This window comes from Micromys minutus (genome assembly GCF_963924665.1).
Source record: "Micromys minutus genome assembly, chromosome: 9".
In the NCBI taxonomy this organism is placed as follows: Eukaryota; Metazoa; Chordata; class Mammalia; order Rodentia; family Muridae; genus Micromys; species Micromys minutus.
In genome coordinates this window covers 51,239,467-51,249,830 of record NC_137978.1, presented here as the reverse complement: position 1 = coordinate 51,249,830, position 10,364 = coordinate 51,239,467, and the positions used below count along the sequence as shown (strand labels likewise).

Below are 10,364 nucleotides of genomic sequence, written 5' to 3'. Positions count from 1 at the left end.
GGAGACTTTGCAGGAGAGAAAATGTTGCCACTCCTCCTTGGGAGCTTACAATATCCCACGCCTCAAACCTAAAGCAAGGGGTTCAGAATAAAGAGGGTGTAGTTAATGTCTTTAATACGACAGGGTTATCTTACTTTCGAAACTGAAAGCAAACTTGAGGGAAAGCAATTATAAGCTCTTCTCCCACTGAACACAAAGGTGAGAAACGTTGGGGCAAAAACAGCAGTTAGCTCAATCCCGTGTTTGTTTATTTATTTTAAAGCGCCATTAAATGGGGCTTATCCTGGATAAGGAAGGAAAATTAACCTTCAGAAAATACAGCCGCTAAGTTCTCACGTTAATCAATGGGCTGAAAGGAGAAAAGCCATGAGAGCGCCTCTGCGCAGGCGCATGCTCAGAAGAAAGCTGTTCAGAAAGTCGCACCCAATCGCAGTTTCAAAATCTTTAGTAAACCAGGAGTAGCAAAAGAAAAAAAAAAACTTACCAAAAGTTATAACGGGACTAGCAACATGAGGCAGTGGCCACAGGCATGGAATGCGGTCCAGGCCGCTTGGCACGAGTGATTTCCCCTGAAAGGTCACGAGGCAGCAAGCTGGTTCCCCGGCCACATGGCCAAGGGACTAAGGCAGATGCAGAACAGTCTGAAGTTGGTGGGTTGTGTTATCGGGGGTTCATGATGCCCGGAGCCCTCAGGTCGAAACCCTCTGTTCCAAGAGCTACTTGGTTCGAAGCTGCGTTTGCTTGTCCTTAACAAAATGGACTTGGCGGATCTCACGGAGCGGCAGAAAATTGTCCAGCGCTTAGAAGAAAAGGGCCTGAAAAATGTTATTTTTACGAACTGTTGTAAAGGTTGAAAACATCAAGCAGATCATCCCAAAAGTCACAGAACTGATCAGGTGCAGCTACCGCCACCACCGAGCAGAGAACCCAGAATACTGCATCTTGGTGGTCGGGGTGTCCCCATTGTAGGCAAATCCAGCACCTCAGGACAGGAAAGGCTGCCAGAGTGGGTGGTGAGCCAGAAATCACAAGAGCGGTGACATCCAGAATCGAGGTATGTGAGCGTCCACTGATATTCTTGCTGGTTCTGGCTCCTCGGATTGAAAGCGTGGAGACGGGCCTGAAGCTTGCCCTGTGTGGAACTGTATTGGACCACCTTGTTGGGGAAGAGACCATGGCTGATTATCTCCTTTACACCCTCAACAGGCATGGGTTATCTGGGCATGTGCAGCACCATGCCCTGGCCCATGCCTGTGACCACGTGGGGGTGGGGAAGAATGTGGTTATCAAGCTGAGGAAGACAGGAAAGTGAAGGTTCTCACGGGCACGGGTAATGTGAATGTTATCCAGCCGGATTATGGCAGCCCGAGACCTCCGGACCTTCCGCAGTGGGCTGTTGGGCCAAGTGATGCTGGACCGCGATGTTACATCTGCCTGCTGATGACATTAACCCCTGGACTGTCTGGATGGAGTATGGTCTCCTGCGTCCTCTGTGGGACCACAGCTGGAGTGTTTAGTGCTTAGAACTCAGAAGCCCTCTGTGCTGGTACCTGAGACTCGCTCGCCCCAGCTCAAAAGAGCACTATATTCTCTTGTCCACTAGAGTCAGTCCTGGTTACTACCATCAGGTCCCAGGAGTCCTGCATATATGGCTTGGTCAGGAGGTGTTCTCAGTCTAAGAACAGTCTATTGCTATCTCAGGGCCGTCTTAGTCATAATCTGTAATTTTTTTAAAAAATGAGTTAAAAGGCCCACTTAAAAAAAAAAAGTTATAACAGGGCTAGACATGTTGCTCAGTGGTTAGAGCACTGACTTCTCGTACGGAGGACCTGGGTTCAAGTCCCAGCACCCACGTGGTGTCTCACAACCGTCTGCAACACCAGTTCCAGTGAACCCCATGTTCTCTTCCAGACAGGCACATGGAGCAGACACACACACAGTCAAAACATTCATATGTATAAAATAAAATAAATCTAATTTGTTTTTTACACTTTTAAGGCTGGCGAGGTGGTTAAATAGATAAAAGTGCTTACCACCAAGCCTGGCAGTCTGGAGTTAATCCCTCAGACCTACTGTGGACACTGTGGTACACACACACACACACACACACACACACACACACTCAAATTAAGTTTTTTTTAAGTGTGATTAAAGGCAGGCAGTGGTGGTACATGCCTTTAATCTGAGCACTCAGGAGCCAGAGGCAGGAGGATCTCTGAGTTTGAGGCTAGCCTGGTCTACAGAGTGAGTTCCAGGACAGTCAGGGCCTCACAGAGAGACCCTGTATCAAAAAAAAAACAAAACAAAACAAAAAACAAACAAACAAGTGTGATTAAAGGTAGGCAGGCATTGTGGTGCAGACTGTTAATCTCAAACACTTGAGAAGCAGAGGCAGGTGGTTCTGTATGAGTTCCAAGCCAGCCAGGGTTACAAGGTGAGTCCCTGTCATGAAAAACAAAGAACCACCACCAAAAAAATAAAAGGAAAAAAAATATAAAAATGATATAAACATGTATAGCCAGAACTTAAGGAAAACATACATATTTAATTTTTTTAATATATATGAATGTTTTACATCATATATGTATGTGACCTTTGTGTGTGTGTGTGTTTGTGTGTGAGTGTGTATGTGTGAGTGTGTGTGTGTTTGTGTGTGTATGAATGTGTATATGAGTGTGTGTATATGAGTGTGTGTTTGTATGAGTGTGTGTGAATGTGTGTGCTTGTGTGTGTGTTTGTGTGTGTGAATGTGTATGAGTGTGTGTGTATGAGTGTGTGTATGAGTGTGTGTGTATGTGTGTTTGTGTGTGAGTGTGTATGTGTGTGTGTTTGTGTGTGTGTGAATGTGTATATGAGTGTGTGTGTATGAGTGTGTGTTTGTATGAGTGTGTGTGTCTGTGTGTTTGTGTGTGAGTGTGTATGTGTGTGTTTGTATGTGTGTGTGAGTGTGTGTTTGTGTATGTGTATATGAGTGTGTGTTTGTGTGTGAGTGTGTGTGTTTGTATGTTAGTGTATGCCGTGCTTGAAGCAGAGAGGGTTCAGTTCCCCTGAAACTGGAGATGCAGGTGGTTATAAACCACCATGTGCTAGGATTTGAACCCAGATCCTCTACAAGAAAATCTAGTGTTCTTAACTGCTGAGCAATCTCTCCAGCTCATTAAAACTGCATATATTTGAAGTATTTGAGATTTATCCCCAGTGTAAATATCTTCTTTTGTTTTCTTTTCTTTTGAGGGTCTCATTATGTAGCCCAGGCTGGCCTTAATACCCATTTTGGTCTCCCACATACTGGTTTTACAGGTGTATAGTATGGCGTGACCCAAATATATTAATTATTGCTTATTATTATTATTATTAATTATTATTGATAGGGTCTCACCATGAAGCCTTGGGTGTCCCCAAATTCCCTATGTAGACTAGGCTGGCCTTGAACTTTTACTTATCCTCCCTTCTCTGTCTTCTCAAGGCTGAGACTGAAGGCATACATTTCTATGCCCAGATCCCAAAATACATACTTTTTTTTGTTTGTCAAGACAAGGTCTCTCTATGTAGTGATGGCTGTCCTGGAACTCTCTCTGTAGACCAGGCTAGCCTCAAGCTCATGAGATCTGCCTCCCAAGTACTGGAATTAAAGGCATGCCCCACCATGGCCCAGCCAAAACTATATTCTTAAAGAAGACCAGGAACAGCCGAAGGATGCCCCACATTGTAGTTACTAATTCACTTTGCTCTTGGGTTCTTGCTGACGTTATGAAGAAGTGTAAGGGTGGGAAAAAAGAGGCAAAATGGTTATTACCTACAGATTATATAGTTATCCACACAGAAAAAGCAATCCAATAATTACTAGATCAAAGACCCACTTAGGAAGACTAGTATAGCACTTTTCCATGGGAGCACAACCAACTATAATACACACACACACATACACACATATACACACTCACACACACACTCACACACATATACACACACTCACATACACACACATACACACACACTCACACACACATACACACACATACACACACTCACACACACACACACACACACCAAGAAAATAGTGAAGTGCCCAGGAACTAGCTAGCCTCTTTCCTCTCTTTTTAAATTCCTTTCCAGAAAAATCTGTGTGTAGGGGTTTATCAGAATGATCCAGATACAAGGAATTCAATACATTACTCAACTTTATTTGCCATGAGCCTATTTCATTGTCCCAGCCTGATAATCAAACTCCTGCCAAATTCCTAGAAACAGTCCTAAAATTCCTTTCCAGAAAAATCTAGTTCTAAAGTTGTCAGGTAGGCATTTGTAAAGACGGTTGGTGCTCCAGTACAGAGAGCCTGGAAGACTGGCCTGGAGACTGGTGCCCAGGCAGGATGGCAATGGGGGCTGTGCTCCCTAGTTCCTGCCACTGAGAATAGGGGCTGTGCTCCCTAGTTCCTGCCACTGAGAATGGGGGCTGTGCTCCCTAGTTCCTGCCACTGAGAATGGGGGCTGTGCTCCCTAGTTCCTGCCACTGAGAATGGGGGCTGTGCTCCCTAGTTCCTGCCACCGAGAAGGGCTGAGATCCTGGCTTCTGAATACTGTTCCCCACCAAGGCCCGTGGTCTCCATAAACATTAACGGCGGATCAAGATGGGGACAGAGAATGCAGAAGGTGACCTTGGGTCCTCTTGTATAGAGAGCAAGAAAGTACTCAAAGAATGAACAGGTGGACAGTTAATGGCGGCTAGGGGAGAGAGGCTCAGTTTGGTTTAAGCCTGCAGTCCATGGTAGGGTGACCCTGCTTCAGTGGACCCCCCACTCCTGGGAATAGGTGAACAATGCTAACTGCACCCAGAGAGTTAATAAACAAAAGGAAGAAAGGAAGGAAATGGGCTGGAAAGGTGGGTTTGCAGATGAGAGCATTTACTGCTCTCGCAGAGAATCAAGTTCCTGACACCCATGTAGGGCAGCTCACAGCTACCTGTAACTCAAGAATGTCTAATGCCTTTTGGTCTCTGTGGGCATGCATATGCCCACCTGCATATACACATGGCATACACACACACACACACACATACACACACACACACACACAGGATGTTGAAGTTGGATGAAAGCAGATGTCAGAATTTTAAACTCATTCCATAGAATAGCTTTAAACATCCAGGGGAAACGGAGTAATTCCTTCTCTGAGCCTGTCAGGTGGTGTCCCCATCAAGTGATTAGAGCAGATACGGTCAGCAGCGGGACACACAGAATGTGCCCGCTGACAGGAGCTATGGGAACTGAGAAGCTCCCAAGCCCTGGGGTTAGAGGCATGAATCACCATGCCCAGCCAGATTCCTCGGGAGATATCTGTTTGGATCAGCAGGCTAAGGCATTTACCAACAAGCCTGATCACCTGAGTTCAACCCCTAAGACCCACACAGTGGGAAAGTAGAGCCAATCCCTGCAAGTTGCCCTCCTGTCTCCACACCTACACACATGCACACAACATAAGTGAATAAAAAACACTTAGAAAGATATTAGTTTTCATGAAGTCAAGCAGTTTTCGGTTATCTATTTTTTTTTAAACACATATGGGTGTTTTGTCTGCATGTATGTATGTGTGCTACACGTATGTGGCGCCTGTGGAAGCCAGAAGAGGGCGTTGGATCCTCTGAAGTTGGAACCACAGGCGATTGTGAGCTGCCACGTACGTACTGATAATCTAGCAAGAAGAGCTCTTTTTTTTTTAAGAGTTAAAAAAAAAAATTATTATATGTAAGTACTCTGTAGCCATCTTCAGAAACACCAGAAGAGGGCATCAGATCTCTCATTACAGATGGTTGTGAGCCACCATGTGGTTGCTGGGATTTGAACTCAGGACCTCTGGAAGAGCAGCCAGTGCTCTTAACTGCTGAGCCATCTCTCCAGCCTGCAAGAGCAGCCCTTAAATCACTCAGTCATCTCTGCAACCCGAGTTCCTGGTAATCTTTTGATTTTAAATATAGTCAGGATAATCTCGGTTTTTAAAAAAATGGAGTGTGTGCCTGTGCGTGTGTGTGTATTTGTGTCTCTGTGTGTTTAATGGCCTAATATATGGCTGTTTTGGTGAAAGCTGCATGCTTACATGCAAAGATGTCAAGCAGGGCTGAAACACTGCTCTTCCAGAGGTCCTGAGTTCAAATCCCAGCCTCTGCACCAAGGAGCTCGCAATCTCTTCAACTCCTGCGTCCACATATACATACCTACATAAATTGAGGAAAGATTTTCAAAAGGAAGGAAAAGATATCATTTGAGTTCTCAGGTCACATTTGTTAAGGATGTCACTAGCTGACCACAGAGACAAACTCTGACATTACAGCTCAGAGAAATTCGGAAACCTTCTCGGCCCAGCACTTCATGGGGCTGTCCCCTGGCAGGACAGGGCCACTCAGTACGGAACCCATCTGCTGGCCATTGTAGGCAGTCAGGGCCCCCGCTCTCGTACCTTCCAACCCTTGGAAGCCTCTTTTCTTTGAGCCTCACTCAGCTTTCTTGCCTGAACACAATGTTAATGATGTCCCTGTCACGTAGGGGAGAGTAAAGTGCTTAGCTCACTGTCCAGCAAGCAAGCACTGGCCACCGCGCCTCCTCCATCTGAACACCCTCCCTCTAACCTCCGTCACTGCCACGCGCAGAAGAATCATTTGCCTGCGGGAGGCCACGCCCACCCAGCCTTTGCCCGTTCTCCTTAGCTCCCGCTGTTGGCATCTCCGTGCTCGCTCTTCTCCTAGGGGTGACCTTGCCCTCAGAAGTCACACTACACCAGTTAAAGTGCCTCTTGCTTTATAAGTAAAATCCTTGCAACTGGGCGTGGCCACGTCACTCTGTCCTAGCCAATCAGACATCTCCCAAGTGGCTTTTGCAGTCAGATAGGGATGGGGGTCGTGGGCAGAAGCCTGATGCCTTAATTAGCAATAATCACTATTGCTGTAATGAAACGCCATGACCAAAAGCAACTTGAGGAGGAAAGGGTTTATTTGGCTTACATTTCCACATCACTGTTCCTCGTGGAAGGAAGTCAGGACAAGAACTCAAGCAGAGCAGGAACCTGGCGGCAGGAGCTGATGCAGAGAGAGACCTTGGAGGTGTGATGCTTACTGGCTTGCTCACTGGGTTGCTCAGCCTGCTTTCTTATAGAACCCAGGGCCACCAGCCCAGGGATGGCCCCGCCCACCGTGGGCTGGGCCCTCCCCCCCATCAATCACTAATTAAGAAAATGCCCACAGGTTTGTCTACAGCTTGATCTTGGGGAGACGTTTTTTCTCAGCTGAGACTCCCTTCTCCCTCATGACTCTGACTTGGATCAAGTTGTCTTAAACAGGGTTAACCAGCACACAGGGTCTGAGGTAGGGCCTTGTACAACCTTCCTAGGTCGTTGGGTGTGTTACTAGATTCCTCCCTCTCTTTTAATCCCTGGCTATGAAGTGAGTGGTTTTGTCTTGTGTTACTGCTGGTGGGGGGGAGGGCCCAACCAGCCACAGACTGACGCCTCTAAAGCTATGAGCCAGAACAGACCTTCCCTTTTTATAAGATGATTTCCGCAGGCATTTGTTACAGGAACAGAAAGCTGAGTGGTACACACTGAATAGCCTAGCATCAGTTCAGGTCACTTTTGTGGCCTCTTGTCCTATGTCAATTTGGGTCTCCAAAATTGTTTGCATGAGAATTCGCACATCTGCACGGAAGGAAGACACGGAGAAACTCTACCCTGACTTGGTTCTGATTGGTAAATAAAGATTGACGGCAGCCAATGGCTGGGCAGGACAGAGGCGGGACCTTTAAGATTCTCAGGTGAGGGACCAGAGGAGAGAGAGGAAGGAGGTCCGCCATGCCTGGAGAAGCAGATGATGACTCCACACCTGAGGAGGTGAGGGACTGGGAACATAGCAACCATGTAGGAGCTGGGGATGGCGGCCTAAGAGGGCTGCCCGACTGGGTCTAGGGCAGTAAAGATGGAATATAGGAGTCCGTAAGTAATAACTTGAGAATATCAGAGGGAGGTGGAGTAGCCACATGGAGGTTAGGAAGTAGCTGTGTGTGTGTGTGTGTGTGTGTGTGTGTGTGTGTGTGTCTTTCATATAGAAACCCAGAACATTGGGGCAGGTAGTGAGGAATGCGCCTCCACCGGCGAGATCAATTATGTGTTTAATTAGATAGTAATACATTTATCCATGAAACAAATTTAGGAGATGTTGTATAACAGTTTTCTCCATAGTTAAAAACCCATCTTGGAGGGAAAGAAACACACACCACACACACACACACACACACACACGTCGCTTGCCTAACGTCTCGCCAGCAAGAACGACACACGGCAACAGGATTCTTCTGCAAACAACCTTTATTGTACAGTACTCTTGAGCAGGGGACCCCGAGGAAGTAAAGTGCACTGCTTATATATGCCCAGGAGACTCGTGTCGCTACCTGATTGGTGCGCCCTCCAGTAACTCATTAGCATGCCCCGAGAGCGGGCTGTGACGTGCGTGGTACATGCGAACTACGTCCCTTGGGCTGGACAACAGCTCCGTTTGCTGAATCATTGGCAGAAAGCTGTCGCCATCTTTGGGTGCGGCACAAATGGCTACCAACATCTCCCCCTTTTTTCTTAAATAAAACATGGCCAATCAACCATCAGGCTCTTGTTGGACCTTTAGGGTTCGAGACCATGATCAGCAATAATTTTGGGTAAGGCACCTTACTGTGTACAATGGGAACAAGCCCTGCAGGGTACAAAGGCTACCTATGTGTAGGACACCCATTCCTGGTGCAATGCCTCAAAGGCTCAGGGTGCAAGGGCTATCCAGACACAGACCCATCACTTTTCCTTAAACATACTAAGCCAAACAGAGGGAGAGGTGCCTATTTTGAGTGCAGCAAGAGCTTGCGCTACGACCACTTTGTCGCATTGTTGATGGGTATGGAGTTTGCACACCATCTAGAGCAGAAACACAGTCCCTCCGCACAAAAGCATGCCAAAAACTACCTGATAAGGCAAAAAGTTCTATTTTCCCCTAACCCTGCTATCTCAGTGTCTAAGGGCAAGTACGGTACATCAAAGGTTTTATTGGTGCCAAACAAACGAGGAAATAGTTTTGCATTATGGCGAATGGGCATAGGTTTTGGAAACACTGACAGAATCCCCCATCGCAGTTCCGCTTGAATCGTCATGCAAGACAGGCTCATCAGAAGCAGGTGGAACAGCATCTTGTTCTGGTAGCATTCGACGTGTTAGACATTCTGGGATCAAAATAGGGCTTTCTTCTCCCTGTGGAAACACACAAATAGCTCCCCTGTATCGTATTAAAACAGGATCTGGGCCTTTCCAATCACCAGTGAGGACATCTTTCCATTTTCAACATTTCAAAATTCCAAGCTGGCTGTCTAGCGGCTGCATTGGCACAAGCCTGAGTCTGACAAGTGTCATGCCACAAGGCTTTCCACTCAATGTATTGTCCCATACTTAGGAGACAAGCTTTGGTAACAAACTGCCAATCAGCAGGGGTCATGGCTATTGTAGCCAACCTCTCTATCTGGGACATGGTATAATTAGCAGTGACTCCATAAGTTCGGACTGACTCTGCCAACTCTTTAACTTGCTTATGCTCGAGGGGGTGATGACCACGGGCACCATTATCATCCTCGAACACGGGAAACATTTGCCTGATGGCATGGCGTGTCTCCGGTGAACAGAAGGAGAACTCACACTTCCTCTCTGGATAAGGCGGAGGATCAGAGACCACTGCTGCGCCTTTTAGCTTTTAGCTCTTTTAGCGGATACAGAGTATCCTCTCCAAGGAACTTGTACTTAGTTTCCCTGGGCTCAATTGTTTCCTCTCTCTCTTTCTGGGGGCTCAACTATTTTTTCTCTCGGTGGTTCTTCCACCTTTCGGTTTTCTTTCACTTTTATTTTGTTGCTCTTTTTCTCCTTGTGCACTCCCAACTTTTTACTCCACTCCTTTCTGACATGCTCTGGACATGCCTCTAGGGGCTTACCTGTTTTAATTTATTTTGTTGCCCTTTTTTTTTTCCGTGCGTGCTCCCAACTTTTCACTCTGCTCTGTTTCTAACATGCTCTTTTGGAACTCCATCTGCTGCCGGAGAGAATCCAAAGAGGGACATGCCTCTCAGAGCTTACCTGTTTAATTTACCTTTTTGCAGTTCTGAATCCACTTCAGTGGACTGAAGGTTCCCCTCCCTAGGTGCCAGCGATGTTAAGGCTTCCCGGGTTTCAGCACCACTTGTCACTCGCCTAACGTCTTGCCAGCAAGAACGACACACGGCAACAGGATTCTTCTGCAAACAACCTTTATTGTACAGTACTCTTGAGCAGGGGACCCCGAGGAAGTAAAGTGCACT

The 10,364-nt window shown here is 46.7% G+C and overlaps 1 pseudogene across 1 annotated transcript; it reads left to right on the top strand.

Annotated features, from left to right (window-relative positions):
- The first annotated feature begins 509 nt into the window (after window positions 1-509).
- On the top strand, window positions 510-1,441 carry LOC308424706 (mitochondrial ribosome-associated GTPase 1-like; annotated as a pseudogene). Its single transcript has one exon. The product of its transcript is annotated as a mitochondrial ribosome-associated GTPase 1-like (transcript).
- The last annotated feature ends 8,923 nt before the right edge of the window (window positions 1,442-10,364 follow it).